The sequence below is a fragment of the Trichosurus vulpecula genome, chromosome 7, assembly GCF_011100635.1.
Source record: "Trichosurus vulpecula isolate mTriVul1 chromosome 7, mTriVul1.pri, whole genome shotgun sequence".
NCBI classification, from domain to species: domain Eukaryota; kingdom Metazoa; phylum Chordata; class Mammalia; order Diprotodontia; family Phalangeridae; genus Trichosurus; species Trichosurus vulpecula.
This window is the reverse complement of record NC_050579.1, coordinates 175,662,980-175,680,117: the sequence shown is the minus strand read 5'-3', so window position 1 is coordinate 175,680,117 and position 17,138 is coordinate 175,662,980. Positions and strand designations below refer to the sequence as shown.

At 34.9% G+C, this 17,138-nt stretch overlaps 1 pseudogene; it reads right to left on the bottom strand.

Annotated features, from left to right (window-relative positions):
- Positions 1-394: 394 nt before the first annotated feature.
- LOC118857713 lies at positions 395-10,892 on the bottom strand (annotated as a pseudogene).
- Positions 10,893-17,138: the final 6,246 nt, after the last annotated feature.

Below are 17,138 nucleotides of genomic sequence, written 5' to 3'. Positions count from 1 at the left end.
GTAAACCATTCTTTAAGTATGAAAGCTACCAGTTAGATTAAGCACTGTGCTGTTTTTTGGTCTTGATTTTTCCACTCATTTCTAAAAAGTTTATTCTACTGCATAGTAATATTGATTCTAAGGAAGTTGAAAAATTATGTGACTTTTTTATATGAGAACACCATATGTTGATGTGAATTTAAATTACTTTCATTTCTTTTTTTTTGCCTTTTCCTCCACTTTATTTCATACTCCCACCACACCACCACAATAATGACTTCTTCTTAATTTAAACTAAAAACCATTAGGGGTTCTGGAAAGGTGTGTGTGTGTGTGTGTGTGTGTGTGTGTGTGTACTGGGGGCAGGGGGCACAGAGTCACAGCCTGAGGTTTGGGGGGGAGGAGAGAAGACAGGTCAGCAGATATTCTTGACAGGGCTCTTGAAGTTGCTGGCTGCCTGAAGCTTCAGTTGATAGGTCATAGAGTGGACCTTGAAGCCATATAGCCTGGGCACAAATTGGTTGGCAGGCCGATTGGGCCTGTACTCGGGATGCACCATGAAGAACAGGTTAGGAAAGCCAGTACCAAAGTAAGCACCATCTGTGTGGTGGTGCCTGGACAACTTGGCAGTGTAAACATCCATGCGCTTGGGGCAGTACAGTTTCACCATGGCCTCACCTGCTATGTCTGACAGTCCAATGGGCAACGTGGGCTGGTTTTCACAATATACACAGGGACAATAGCCAAAGTCTCTCTGCTGGTATTTTCCAACATCTGGGCAATGCCACAGTTTGTGAGGATGCAGCAGGCATGAATCAGTCCATACAGCACCTTGGCCGCCTGCTCAATCAGGTCACTCTGATGGGGGTTGTCCTCCAACTCCTCATCAGGATCCAAGTCGAAGATCATGTCTAGTTCCTGCCTGTAGTGGGGCATCTGTTCATTGAGCCCATTGAGACATTGAACCTGTCTTGGATATAGTCTTCATCCACCTCACAGAAGAATTCATTGCCAAGAAGCCCACAGAACCATGAGATCCATAATACTTCCCCTGAGCTTCTGAGAAGCAGGATTCAGACATCCCTAACAACTGTTAACCAAATACCACACAAAGAAAATCAAGCCAGCCTTATGTAAAACAGGAGGGCACCATGAGGAAGAGAAAGGAGGTAATGCGTTAGGCAAGTCTACCACCACCATGACCACCATACCATCTCACACCCTGATTGAGACATCTCAGGACCATGAATCCAAGGGCTTTTGAGCAGCATTTCTTCTAGCCCAGTTTCCTCAGTTATTATCCTGGGAAACAATGCCTACGGAGAGATAGCTTTGCAACTGCTTCTGTTTACACTATAACAGTTCGGGGGCAGTGGATAAACCCTGGGCCTGGAGTCAGGAAGATCTGAGTTCACATGTGATCTCAGACACTCATTAGCTGTGTGACCCTGGGCAAGCTACTGAACTACTGCCTGACTCTGATACTGGTAGTGATGAAGTAAGCATGGTAGGGAGCCCACCCTAATGTGAGTAGAGCCTTAGGGGCTTGTGGTTTATGTTAATGAAGATAGTATAGTATAATCCAGAGCATGTGAGAGAAGACAGTTATGGTGAGGAGCATGGGGGTAAGTTGGGGAGAGAGAATTTTGACATCGGTCTCCAATAATTTAACAATTTGCTTTAGGGGCAAATTGCCAATAACTGTCAATAGCTTTTTTTGTAGCTATCCAAGGGACTAGGTTGCTCCATGGTAGGAATTTGGGGAACGTGAGAAGAGTAAGAATTAGTGTTACCAGTCTGTGTCCCAGTGGTGTTTTAAAGCTTGATGGTCCTAATGCCCCCCCACTGAGTGATTCCATCATTTGGAGGCATGATGACCAGCAGTGGCAGATGCTATATCTGAATTGCATGGTTCTGAGTCCTGGATGATCTCATAATGTATAGATGTATAGCTCTATCTATCTATCTATCTATCTATCTAATATCTATCTCAGCATACATTTAGCTTTAGCTTTTATGTCATGCTTTAAGGTTTACAAACGGTTTACAAATATCTTACTTTGTCTTTGCAACAACCCGTGGGTAGGTATTATTATTATTCTGATTTTATAGATGAAGAAATTGAAGCAAACAGTAATTAAGTGACTTGCCCAGGATCACCCAGTTAATAAATGTCTGAGGCAGGATTTGAACTCATTTTATCTACTGAGCCACCTCTTCACAAGTAAATGGATGGACGGATGGATGAATGAATGGAAGGATGAAACACCTATTAAGCATTCATTATCTGCCAAGAACTAGTAACAAATTCTTTGGTAGGGGATGTATAGATCAGTTGTCCATTACTGCCTCTTGCTTTCAGTGTATCTGGTATTTTTAAATGATCCATTAATACAAGGGACTTTACTAGGTGTTTTCAACCCCTCAATATTCAGACATTTTTTCCCAATGCTCATAGGATGATTTTATTCTTTATTTTTGCATGTACTCTTAAAATCAGGAGTTTTGTTTCTATTATTAAAATCAGAAAACACAACTAGGAGTTTCCAGTTCAAAGAAATCACATTTTCAAGCCATTTATTCCACATCTGGACATCAGATTTGCTTGACAATGACAATATTCAACAAATCCACAATATAGAAGTAACCCTCAACTCTTACAGAACAATATGAAGCAATAAGGTAGCATTCTAACCACATGACATGTTGAATAATAGTAACAAAATATGCATATTATCAATGGAATTAGCAATGTCTATTTACATGTAAAGGAAGTGGCAACAACTGAAAAATTAGCACTATTAAATGCAATATTTCATATATAAATTTTTAACATAGGAAGATAGTTAAGTAGATGTAATGGAGGCAACAACGCAAACTAGAAAACCAAATAGTATTGAACTCCCATTTCAGAGGTAAAAATAAAATTGGAGGGGGGAGTCACCAGAAAAGCTCCCAGTTGTAGCACTAACGGGTTTATTTATGTAGTTGCAGAGTTGTTCGACCATTTCTATTTGCCTTTTCCTTATCATTCTGCTGACGACATGGGGTTTCTAATGGGAACACTCTATCTGCTCTGAGAAGTTGTATCAAAGAATCTATAATTCTCCTGATCCTTATTTGGTTGTGGTTTTGGTTTTATTAGCTGAAAATTCCTAGCCAGAGACAATGATCTGGCAAAGCACTTCAGTCTAAGATTTCTCTAGCACTCTTTTCTGGGGATGTTTGTACCAGTAAAACAATAATAACAATGTAGATGATAATTGTCAAAATGCCTATGTAGTTCTATATTGCAAAGTATACAAGACTCTCCACATAGAAGGTAGAAGAAATAAGCCATTTATTCAGACACCAGAGAACCATATCCCATAAGCCATTTATCCAGTGTATCACAGCAGTAAAACAATGCTCACAATATAACCACCTGGAGCCTCGCCATCACAAAACCTCTCTGACCCCCTGCTGGGGTTTTCCCCAAAACAAACTCACAGTACAGCTAAGTCAGCCTGTTCAGTTCTAACAATCATGAGGGCAGCCATTAGTAGCCATAACATCTTTCTCTCTCTCCATGAATAGATAAACATTCAGCTGGGTGGCAAAGTAGATGGAGTGATAAAATGGTCAGGAAGACCAAGTCTGAAGTCTGCCTCATACACTGTCTGTGTAACATGAACAAGTAATTTAACCTCTTTCAATCTCTTTTCTCATCTGTATAATGGGGATAATAAAAGGATCAACTTCACAGGATAATTATAAACATCAAATAAAATATGTAAAGTGTTTTACAAACCTTAAATCTCTATATAAATATTAGTTATTATTAAACACAACTCTTTTTTGTTAGCAGAATTGTAATAGAGTCAAGTAGCTGGAGTTTTGACTCAAGGTTTTGACAATGGTGTGGGCAGGGGAAGAGGATATTTCCTCCCTTTGTACCTTTGGCCTTGTAGTCTTCCTATAATCCATACCCTTCAAGGAAGAAGATCAGCCCTCCAGAGAGGAATGGCAAAGTAAAGTGACCTTGGGAGTGATGGTCTAGAGTTAGTTGAGGGACCAGGATTAAGGGCTGACCAATCCATTGATGGGAAGAAGAGGTAGAGTAGGACACCTGCATCAAACTGATGTGTACTCTTTACTGCTCCCATACCACACTCTTTGTTGGACTGTTCTCTGCACCCTCCTTATACATTACTCATTTTTCCTCTTTTCTGTTCAACTGTTTTTGGCCTAGATGAAGATATTTCTAGATATAAAGGTATTATATAAGGGTAATATCTAATCTAATGATGGTTTAAAATGGCTTATAATATTTATAATAATTTTATATCAGAAAGACAAAAAATCAAGTATTAGATTATAGGGACCATTGACATTTTTATATGTGTATATATTTTTAACATTTGTATGTATATGAGAGAGATGGTACCCTTTACATGGATAGGAGAATCTTTAAGACCATGGAAAATGTGATTTACGGCACATAAAATTCAGGGAGAAGAAAGAATGTGCTTTTCACCAAATAGACTTTTATTATGATGAATTATTAGAATTCAAGATGTCTTGATAATAAAAGAGAAAAGACCTACTAAGAATGAGAATGGGAAGTGATTAGAAAAGATGAAGGAAACTTTCTGAATATTAGTCATACTAAAATTATAACCTTAAGGTCTGACTGAGTAAAATTGGCTTTCAATCATTTCTTTAAAACTATAAAGAGCTACATACTGTTAGCTTATTAGTAAAATGATAATATGAGTTCCTAAGGGAATAGTAGTAATTTATTTGAAGTATTTGTCAATCAATTTAGGGGGTTTACTTAATTTGAGCATTATTCCACTAGGCATGTTTCTCCTATACTGAATGTGGTCACTTATTTGGCTTTGAAAATCAGATTACTTAAGAAACAGATGTGCATAAAAGATTCCTAATAATAAAATAACAATCTTTTTTCTACTGAGTGAATAAATGCGTTTCCCTGAGTTCTAGTCCCATCTCTGCATTTCCCTAAGCTGTGTGATATTGGACAAATCATTTAGCCTCCACTAAGGTCCCCTGTCTTAAGATTCTACTACTCCTCCTCATTCCAAACTAGTAAAAAAATAATAAATTCTACAAACAAACCAAGTGTATTTATTAAATTGTTTTAATGATTCTTATTTTGGGAAAATAGCACAAAATGTAAATAAATCAACTCAATTCAATGGATAAGTATTAAATGTATATTGTAGGTGAGATTCTGTGCCAAGTACTGGGTACAAAATGAAAAATTACACATTCCCTCTTCTTAAGAAATTTATAGTTTAATTAGTTTGAGAGGTGGGGAAGTGATAATGCATGTACACAAAGGAGTACGGCAAAGTAAAATTTGATTAGTAGAGAAGAGATCAAGACAAAGTGGGAAATTTGAGGAGAGATCACTTTCAGTGTGTATGTGTTTAGGAAATTCATGCACGAGGGGCATCTGAGGTAAGAGCATGATATCTATGTGGACAAAGAGAAGAGAAAGCAAGCAAGAAAGCAAGAAAGGAAGGAAAGAAGGAAGGAAGGAAGGAAGGACAGAGGGAGGAAGGAAGGAAGGAAGGAAGGAAGGAAGGGAGGGAGGGAGGGAGGAAGGGAAGGAAGGAAGGAAGGAAGGAAGGAAGGAAGGAAGGAAGGAAGGAAGGAAGGAAGGAAGGAAGGAGGGAGGAAGGAAAGAGGGAGGAAGGGAAGGAAGGAAGGAAGGAAGAGTTATATTACACAACTGGCCAGTTCCAGTTAGGTCCCCAGCGGGCAGCTCCCAATTCTACTCACAGAGGAGTTGTTTGTCCTTCGTTCTCGAAGAAGACCATAATATCAGGGAGGTGATGCCATGATATGCAAAACCCAGCACTCTATTCACAGTGCCACCTAGCTGCCATCTATATATCATCTATCTATCTATCTATCTATCTATCTATCTATCTGTAAATAAGTATGTATATATGTATGCATCCTGGGGCTTTTCCAGTCATCCTGATGAATATCAAGCCACGGGACCCAGATGGTTCTGGAGCAAAAAGTGAGGCTGGTGACCTTGCACAGCCCTTCCTCGCTCAAATAGAAGTCAAATGCAAATCATGTCATCATTTCCCTGATATCATGGTCCTCATCGAGAATGAAGGACAAACACAACAACAATGTATATATGCACAAATATGTAAGCATTCTACATATCTCCAGGGTCAAAACAGTTACCCAAGGATTTTGGTACAATGATTCCCCTCCTCCAATAAACCATTTTTCTCATTCTTTTTAAATTTATGTAATGAAACAAGCAATGCCATAACATAGTACAATAAAAAGATGATTACACATGAAATTACAAATCTACTATGCACAACTTCCTATTCTGTTCAAATACATAACAAAATTATCATACAAATTTCTTTTTTTTTCCTTTTTTTCCTCTCTCTCCCACCCTAGAGATGGGAACCATTACACACAAATAGGCATATATACATACATATATATATTTGTATATGTATGTATGTATGTGTGTATATACATACACAAAAACATATATATACATATATATGTGTGTGTGAAATTATTTTATACACACTTCTGTTTATCAGTTCTTTCTCAGGATATAGATAGCATTTTTCTTCATATGTCCTTTATAGTTAATTGGGTACTTATAATATACAAAATAAATTATTTTCTAAAAATCATTTTTACAATAATATTGCTGTTACTGTTTACAATGTCCTCTTGATTCTTTTCATTTCACTCTTCATTATTCCATGTAAATCTTTCTATTTTTTTCTAAAATCATTGAACTCATTATTTCTTATAGCACAGTACTATTCCATCACAATCATATATCATAACTTGTTCAGCCATTCCCCAGTTGATGGGTATTCCTGCAATTTCTAGTTCTTTGCCACCACAAAGAGAGGTACTATAAACATTTTAGAACACATAGGTTCTTTTCCTTTTTCCCTAATCATCTTTGGAAATAGACCAAGTAGTGCTACTAAAGTCCCCTACCATTACAGTACTATTAGCCATCTCCAACTGTAATTCATTTAACTTGGCTTTTAAAAATTTAGGTGCTATAATATTTGGTACATATAGTTTCAGTATTGATATTGCTTTGTTGTATATACCTTTTATCAAAACGTAGTTACCCTGCTTATGTTCTTTCAATTATATCTATTTTAACCATAACTTTGTCTGAGATCATAATTGCTATTGCTGCCTTATTTTGCATCAGCTGAAGCATAATAAATTCTACTCCATCTTCCATTTTAATTCTGTGTATAATAACTATTTGGGCATAATTCCAGGTTGCTCTCCTAAATGGATAGATCAGTTCATAATTCCACCAACAATGAACGTGCCGCAATTTTTACACATCCTCTTCAACATTTGTCACTTTCCCCTTCTGCCATTTTAGCCAGTCTGGTAGGTGTCAAATTATGTCTCAAGTTAATATCTCAATTGTTTTAATGTGCATTTCTCCAATTAATAATGATTGAGGGCATTTTTCATATGACTATAAATTGTTTTAATTTCTTCACTGAGAAACTGCCTGTTCAAATCCTTTGACAACTTCTCTTTATTCTTATTCTTGATGGATTTTTTTTTGAAGATGTTCTTTAGTATCACGTCAACGGAGGTATCTTTTATTTTTTGTAATTTCTTCTATTCATTGTTTAATTAAAATGTATCTCCTATGTGTACCTATGAGAAGCATAAACTCTGCTTCTCTTCTAATTTTTATGGTATGATCTTTAAAATATTGCATATCCATTTTCAATTTAGTGTGGAATATGATATCACATGTTAGCCTAAGCCTAATTTCTACTAGATACCTTTCCAGTTTTCCAAGAAAAATTTTAAATCAAATAAAGACTCTTTCTTAAGTAATTTATATTTTATAGACTGAATTTTTTAAAATTCCATTGTTTTCTATTATCTTTTTAAAGCATAAATGCCTAATGGGTTTTTTTGGTGGAAATTTTTTTTTTCCCTGCATATTTTGAGATATAGTTTGGGATATTTTTGTTTTAATGTGACTGTGTTAATTGTTTTCCTAATATTGAACCATCTTTGAATCCCTGGTATAAACCCAACTTGATCATAATGAATGATTTACTAGATGAATTGTTGGAGTTTTAATTTGTATCCATTAATCATATGAGTGTATAGCTTTCCTTCCTTAAACGAACTACGTTATCCTTCTTTAGTTTAGGCACAAAGACTATATTTGTCTCATAAGAACAGACTAGTAGAGTGTTTTCTCTCTCAGTTTTAAAAAATTTGCGTTATGTTCATACTAATCATTCTATTTTTAAAAATTTCCTTCCCCTGTCATATATTTATGATAAAATTCATTAGGAACATAATTTTTTTTTATTTTGTTTCCTCCTACTCATCACCTTCTGTTTTGGTAGTCACTTTACAACTAGTTCTATTTCCTTTTCTAAAATTGGATCTTTTGCAACGTTGTCATGATCTTCTGTTAGTTCACATAGTTTATATTTTAAAAGTATTTATTTCTTTTTGTACTTTCAGTTTTGTTAGCATATACCTGTGAAGAGAAGATTCTGATAAATTTTTTTCTGGTTTTATTGTGATTTAAATGTAATCATTTGTTATTTTGTGGATTTGATTTTCTGCACTCTTCTTTTTAATCAAGTTAGCTAATGGTTTATCAATATATTGAGTCTTTTCAAGGAAAAGTTTTTCATTTATCATTTTATTGTCTTTAGTTTCCAGTTTATTTATTTCTCTTTTAATTTTCAATAAATCCTCTTCCTTGATTATTTTTATATTGTTTGTTGGCGACTTTAAAAATAATCTTACACATTCAGTCCATTAATTCTATCCATTTCTATTTTATTAATGTGTGCCTTTAAGGGTAGCTAGGTGGTGCAGTAGATAGAGTACAGATCCTGGAGTCAGGATGACTTGAGTTCAAATCCAACATCAGATACTAACTTCGTGGCCCTGGACAGGTCACTTAACCCCTACTTGTCTGAGTTTCTACATCTTTAAAAATGAGGGTAAAGATAGCACCTATGTCACAAGGTTGTTGTGATGTTCAAATGAGATATTTGTAAAGCACTTGGCAGAGAACTGTATCCATAGTACGTGCTATATAAATGTTAGCCATCATCATGATCATCATCATCATCATTATCTTTCCCTCTAAGTTCTACTTTAGATGAAACCCAGAAATTTAGCTGTTGTTTCATCATTGTGATATCAGTTCAAACATGCATAAATTGTTTCTATAATTTATTTTATTGCAAAACCTTCATTTGGGTTTGTGCTTCTTTTGCATGGTTCCTGAACTGAATATTTTTATTGTGTTATGGTCTGTAAAGAATATGTTTACTATTTCTATATTTTTTACATTTATTTGTCAAATCTCTGTGACCTAATATATGGTCAATTTTTGTAAAAGTTCCACATGGTATTGAGAAATGCTTATAATCTTTACTAGTCCTATTTAGAAGATGCTTTAAAACTTTTAGCTTTAGTTTATCTAGCAATTTAATCAATTCTATTTCCCCTATTGTTTATCTTTCTGTTATATTTGTCTAAAATCAAGAATGACATTAATTTCTGCTGCCATTATTTCTGTACTGTGTCTTCTTATAATTTAATTTATTTTTCTTTTATGAATTTAGAAGTGAAAGCATTTCTAGCTTATAAATACAATACTAATATTGGTTTATCTATGTTTCCTTTAAACATAATGTAGTTTACTTGTTTGTCTCTATTCATATCATGAATTTTGTTTTTGTTTATAATGACTGCACTTCTGCTTTTTTTATTCACCTGACAGAGTAAATTTGTTCCTGCAATTCATCTTTATTTCATATACTTTTCATTTTTCTGCATGTTTCTTGGAGTTTTCTCTTCTTATCCAGTCTGTTACTGTCTTTTTATTGGATTTTTCAATCCATTCACATTTAAAGTTATTAGAATTATGCTTACTTTTCCCTTCTTTGTCTCTAATATTGTTTTACTCAGAGTTTTTTGCTCCTCTTCCTCTACTGTAAAGACAGTATCTTATCTTAATTTATTTTGCCCTTAGTGTCCAACTGGATATCTATGGAGATGAGGTTATAGCCATTAGAAGCTATGCAATTCAACTATTGACTTAGTTGGCCTCTGGAGAGAACCTCCTCCCAATGGCAGACAAACTGACCCAACCTTTATCAGTGAATGATTCTTCAAAACTGGAGTTAATGGGTAGGGGCCTGCTGACCCTGTTTTGATGGATGCCAAGGGGACCCTGGGAACTTTGTTCCACACATCCTTCACAGCAAAGACTTGGTCTAAGATCAGAACATCAGATTGCTTTCTGCATAGTTCAAGACATTGTCATCTGGAGTTTTAAGAGAAGTAGAATAGTTCATACTAATGGAGAGAGGATAGATGATAACATCTGATAGAGTTACTCTTCAAACCAGCAGATCTAGACTACATATATAGACTTTTCCAGCATGCTAGGCTGAGAACACAGCTGTTCTCTAAAAGTGTTCAGTCCCACTGTATGCAGTAACAGTAACATAACATTGATCAACTATGAAAAGCTTAGCTACTCTAATCAACATAAAAATCCAAGGCATTTACAAAGGATCCATGATGAAAAAATGCTATCCACATACAGAGAGAAAGAACTGATGAAGTCTGAGTACAGATTAAAACATACTTTTTTCACTTTATTTTTCTTGCTTTGGGGAATTTGGAACTCATTTTTTAATTAATTTTTTAAAAAAATGGTTAAAATTTTTAATGTGACTGGGAAATATTTAACAAAATAAATAAAGACTATCATTTTTTTTTAAAAAATAAAAGTTTCAATCCACAAGATTTGTGGCTTATTTTTCTGAGTAAGTTTTGCCTTACCTTAACTTGCTGAAAATCCCAGCCATGGGCTTGAATCCATTTTATAGTGATATGGAAAAACTAAAATCAAATTTAAAGAAAGCATGTGATTTGTTAGAATACATGATGCTCACTGCACAAATAGCAGATCATGATGGAGATGGTGTTAAGTAAAAATCCAAGGTGCCATTCAACTATATGGAGTATTTGCTCTACAGTTTTTAGTGACTAGGCCAGAAATGCCAAGATTTTTTAAACAGCTGAGCAAGATGCAAAGGTACTGCAAGATTTCAGAAGCAGGAGCTGTATTTTGCAGGAGGCTTACAAGTTTGTATCAGACAACTTCATTCCTTTATCCAAGAATAAATTAATGAAGCCTTAAAAACAGAAGATAACAAAATAAAAGCCAGTTTTAATTATAATGAGCAGAATCAACATTTCAATAAAGAATCTCTGTCATATTCATCTTTCTTACAAGAGCACAGCCAGTGTGTTTTGTAAAGATGGACAAAAGTCGAAGATGAGTCAAGAGAAGCCAATGAAAGATCCAACTTTGCCATTTCCAAAAGCTCAAAGAGGACCAACAATGGACCTGAGCAAATATATATTCCTCCCAGAATCAAAACATAAGTACTTGGGAAGTCATTTGAAGCCACCTTTTATTATGAGCAGAGAGGAAGTTTCAGAGAAAGAGATGAGTCCCTAAAACAGGAAAGATTCTCATAAACTGGATATCATCTTCCATGCTGTCAGAAGCTTAAAATGCTGTCACTCATTGGGTTGCTGGGAGTGCCCTTCAAAGAATGCTGAGTTCAACTGAAAACTCAAATGCTTTCCATATCTCTCTCTCTCTCTCTCTCTCTCTCTCTCTCTCTCTCTCTCTCTCCTACTTTTCTTTTTTCTTTTTTGTTTTTTAGTTTACAACACTTAGTTCCACAAGTTATTGAGTTCCAAATTTTCTCTCCCTCCCTCTCCTCTCCTCTCACCCCTCAAGATGGCATGTAATCCAATATAGGTTCCACATATATACCTTTGCATTAAACTTATTTACATAATAGTCAAATTGTAAAGAAGACTTATAACCAATGGAATGACACATGACTCATGAGAAAGAAGAAAAGAAACCAAAAAAGAAGGGAAAAAGAGAGAGCAAATAGTTTGCCTCAATCTGCATTCCAGCTCCACAATTCTTTCTCTGGATGTGCATAGCTTTTTCCATCATGAATCTTTTGGAGCTCTCTTTGAATCTTGCACTGATGAGAAGAGCCAAGTCTATCAAAGTTAGTCCTTACAGATACCTTGTGTCTGTAATCAAGTGTAGTGATGTCCTGGTTCTCCTCCCCTCACTCAGTATCAGTTCACATAAGTCTTTCCAGGTTATAATGAAATCTGTCTGCTCCTCATTTCTTATAGCACAATAGTATTCCATTACATTCATATACCATAATTCGTTTAGCCATTCCCCAACTGATGGGCATCCCCTTGATTTCCAATTCTTTGCCACCACAGAAAGAGCTGCTATAAAGATTTTTGTACATACTGGTTGTTGTCTGCTTTTCTAATGGACACAGATATGCCCAATATAAAGCAACAGCTGTACTCATGGACATTTTTTTCAATAATTTTTGAGGGTTTTTAAAATTCAAACTTGGAAACCAGAATGTAAGTATTTTATCTTAACCATCCTAATAGTTTATATGATTAACTAGAGTGTTATTTATATCTAAAATATATAATGTATTTAGATTCTGCTTCGGAAAACTAATTAGAAGGATCATTCACAATGACTCATATCAATTATGAAGGATTATTGCTTTTTCTCTGTCCTGTGGGTTTTCATTTTCCTATCCACTATATAAAGAATTATAACTGATGATGTTTATATATTTACACTGTATATGTGTGTGTATGCATATATATACACACATACACACACGTATATATGTATACATATGTGTGTGTACAGATGTATATTTGAAATTCAGCTGCTCAGCAATGATGAGTTTTATTCCTGAAAGCAAAATACTTACCAGTTGTTTTTCCTTAAATGAATATCTTGATTTACTTGGTATGTGGAGTTGACATTACTTTAATGAGGCTTAGTTACTTTTGAACAACATGCCTAATTCTTATTCACATGTTATGATAGAAACCTATGATTATGGGGTTTAATATTCAATATAAAGTGAGTATATATGTATATATATACATAAATTTCTGTAATTTTTTTAAAAAGAGTCACTAAATAATACATACTTCAAAGATGACGAATGTCTGTGAACCAGTTGTTTTCCTTTTGGAGATGAATTGGTTCATCTTTTCTCTACCTTTTTTTCCCTTCATAAGTGAATTTCTTTGAGTCATTTTTGGATATAAAATTATTCTTATTTATTAAATTAAAAACAAAACCGAAATGTAACTATATGGTCTGTTGTAGTTCATGTTAGACAATATTCAGTCCCCTGCTATTATGAATTAGTTCTAAATAAATCCTTTGTTCTACTACACAAAATATGGTTTAAAAATAAAAATACATAAAAGGAATATTTACAAAAAAATACAGTTATAATCAAACTTTTTGGAGAGCCCTGTGAAGAAATAGAGTCAAATGCACATTTAAACCCATAAATAGTTATTGTTGAAGCTGTTGATTTACTGATATAATTCTTTCTCTGATAAAACTTAGAATTTTGTTGAGCAGGAGTCAAACATTCAAATGGATCTATTTTCTCATCAATTTGAGTATTCCCTACAGTAATGCAGGTAACAAACATATCAGTCCTTCCTCATCCAATATGATTCTTTGTCACGATCTTATATACGGTCACCTACAGTGATTGGCTGCTTTTTTTATTGTCCCCAACATCCTGAAGGTACCAGGGGAGCACTTGGGCTGTCCTCTTGTCATCTCTTGTTCTTACCCTGTGACTATACCATGTTTCTTTTCTTTCATATATTTTCCTGATGGCATCTTTTCATTCTGTTCTTTAAATTTTCTTATTGGTTATATGATACAACATGTTAACATCCAACATATGTCACTGCCCTATTTGATAATAATTTTCAACTCTTAGGAGGCTGTCTGTTCCATGTCTCCCAGCCATCTCTGACAGATACTGATATTTAAATATATTGTAGATATTTAGACAACATATACAAATGAATAAATGGTAGTTTTGGGAGAGAGAGCACTTACAGACAGGGAGATCTAGAAAGTCTTCATGTGGGTGACTATTGAGCTCAGTTTGAAAAAATGGAGATTCTGAGAGGGCAAGTTGAAGATGAGAGCATATTTCAGACATGTGTAACACTGAATACAAAAGCATAAAGATGAGAAACAGAGTGCTATGTGTATGGAATAGCAAGTGAATACACACATTAGTACAAGGTAACTTGAGGCAATTGAAAGTAGTGTTCATTTGGGAAGGTCATTGAATTCTTCAAAGACACAGCACTAAAGCTGAACTTTGAAGGAAGATAAGGGTTCTGGAGAGTGGGTAAGATTGAATTCCTCTGCACAGATGGATTTCTTTATTGAGTACGAACTTAAAATAGTGTGGATGGTTTGGGATATAGTGTATATGGAGAAGATCAATGTGAAAATCTGGAAATGTAGCTTAGAAAGCAGCATAATATAGTAGAAAGAATGCTATTGTTAGGGTTCAGAAACTGCTATACACGTCCTGTGTATAAAGAAATATAAGTTAGCTTTAACTTAACCAAAAAATTCCTATTCCACTATTAGTCGACCTCATATACTCAAGAAAAAGAATTCCTGAGAAAGCTGTATGATTGAAGAGGTGGACTCACTCAAATAAAGCAAATAAATTGAGGTAATTGTTACTTATCGAATCATTATTACTATTCCCATTACAGATTTTAACTTTAGGTGAAATGATCTTTGATGAAATCAGCACTAATGATACAATTTAATTCACAAGCTACACTTCTCAAGTGCCACACCAGCTGCCTGTACATCAATCAAGCCATGAGGAAAAAATGAAACTTGGAGAACAAAAACGCTGCTGGAGGGATACTTTTCAGATTTATGCGGTTGTATAGATTAAATACCAAATAATGGAGGGGAGGTTATGGTGACAGAAATTACTTTATTTCCACCTACATTATTTTTACAACTTGACCATAGCTCATACAATAAAATCAATGTCAAGAAAACTCAGAATAAATCTCCATAACCATGGAAGATTTTGTGGTATTACCCAAAGAGGAAAAGGTATTTTATTAAGTCCATGATTCACATCATTAATGCTATTCTCAAAAAAAGGCAATGTAACGATATATAACATAGTACATGAGGAGAATTTATATATGAATCTGGTCAAGAATTGTCTACCATGTGAAAACACTTGGTTAAATACAGCATTTCCTTGTCCACCCACAGTGGGGCAGCAACCACTAAGCAAAAGAAATATGATGAGAAGAATCTTTCCAAAATGTATTTTTAAATTATTAGTTTTGCCCAAGATGACATGTCAGCAAATGGGAAAGGGGAAAATCACAAGCAACTCATTACTGAGGCTGTGTATGATTTTTTTAACCAAATTAGCAGACCAGGGATGCTGGGAATCACCTTTCACACTCCTAAAAACCTTAAAATTCTATTTATTTCAACCAGCTAAAATGAAAAGATCTCTCCATTATAAATGGACTAAGCAAATGCAACAGGCCTCAGATTATACTTACTGAGTTTCATCCTTGTACCTAAGTGAATGAAAATCAAAAAGGAAAATTTAAATTGCTGATAAGATAATTTTAATCATGAAAATTTATAATTGGAAGGGATTTTACATATTAGTATATAAACTTAACATTAAAGTCCTTCCATCTGCATGAAGGCACATATGCCACTAATAATGATCAATTTGGACAAATATTTATTAGTAATTTACATTAATTTTCATATAAATTATAACAAAAATAGCTCTCTCAAGAATATGATTATTCATAAAGAATATCATTACTATTGGATATGGGACTTTTAGCACATGGGTTTAGGCTATGAATAAAGTCATATATTTGCAATGGTTAGCTTTTTAAGTTATTAAGAACTAAGACTTTTGGGACAGTGTTTATAGTAACAACAGTATATATTGCCCACCAAATACGCAACCTAAAACCCATAGAGTTGAAAAACCACAGCATTAAAACCCTTCACCAGCATTTTATATTTTGGGCTTTCCCAAAGCAAATAAATCAATAAGGGTAAATGACAGCTATCCTCTAGCTGTTCAGGCCATAGTTTGGTGTTCCACCTGGGTTTGTCTACCTATTACTGAGCTGGGTACATATTATATTCCTCTAGTAGATTGTGAGATCCCAGGGGACGAAGACTTTCCTTTTTTTGTCTTTGCTTTGTTAAAAGAAAAAAGGACCGTGCCTTATACATTATAGGTACTTAATAAAAAATGTATTAGATTATATTGAAGTAATCAAGCCAAAGAATATCCACCCCAATGCAACAGATAATTCAATGAATGTGTGTTAACTTCCTGGTATGCATAAGGCATTATGCTAGGTGTTAAGGGAAAAAAAATAAAGATCAATAAAGATGTGGCCCCTGCCCTGAAGGAATTTCCAATCTAAAAATGAAAATCAGTTAGTTGAAAGGAGCCTTAAAATCATCTAATCCATCGCCTTTATTTTGAAGCTGAGAGAACTGAATTTGCAACCTTACCAAGGTCACACAGCTAATAAGTAGGTTACAGAGCTGACATTCCAACCCAAGTATCCAGACTCCATGTCTATAGTTCTTTCCACTGCACCAGGTTGACTTTTAAGGAAGATCTGATTGGTTAACATCTAGGAAGGTATCACAAAGTGCTAAAAGCCAACAAGACTTCATCAAGAACAGATTATGTCAAATTAACTTCATTTCCTTTTGGATAAAATTACTAAATTAGTAGATAAGGATGATACTGTAAATATAAATAGCTTAGATTTTAATAAATCTTTTGCTGAAGTGTCTCATACTATTCTTATGGTTAAGATAAAGAGATGTGTGTCTCTCTTTGGTAAAGGTATCGCCACTGCAGCCGCGTGGAGTCGGCAGTCCCTGCCTCTCCTCCTCCGGACTCACCGCTCTTCGCTCTCACCGAGGAATAAGTCGGTCAGGAAGCCGCTCCATTGTCATGGCATTCAAAGACACCGGCAAGACCCTTGTGGAGCCGGAAGTGGCCATTCACCGCACCCGAATCACCCTCACTAGCCGCAATGTGAAATCACTCGAGAAAGTGTGTGCTGACCTAGTTAGAGGAGCCAAAGGAAAGAACTTG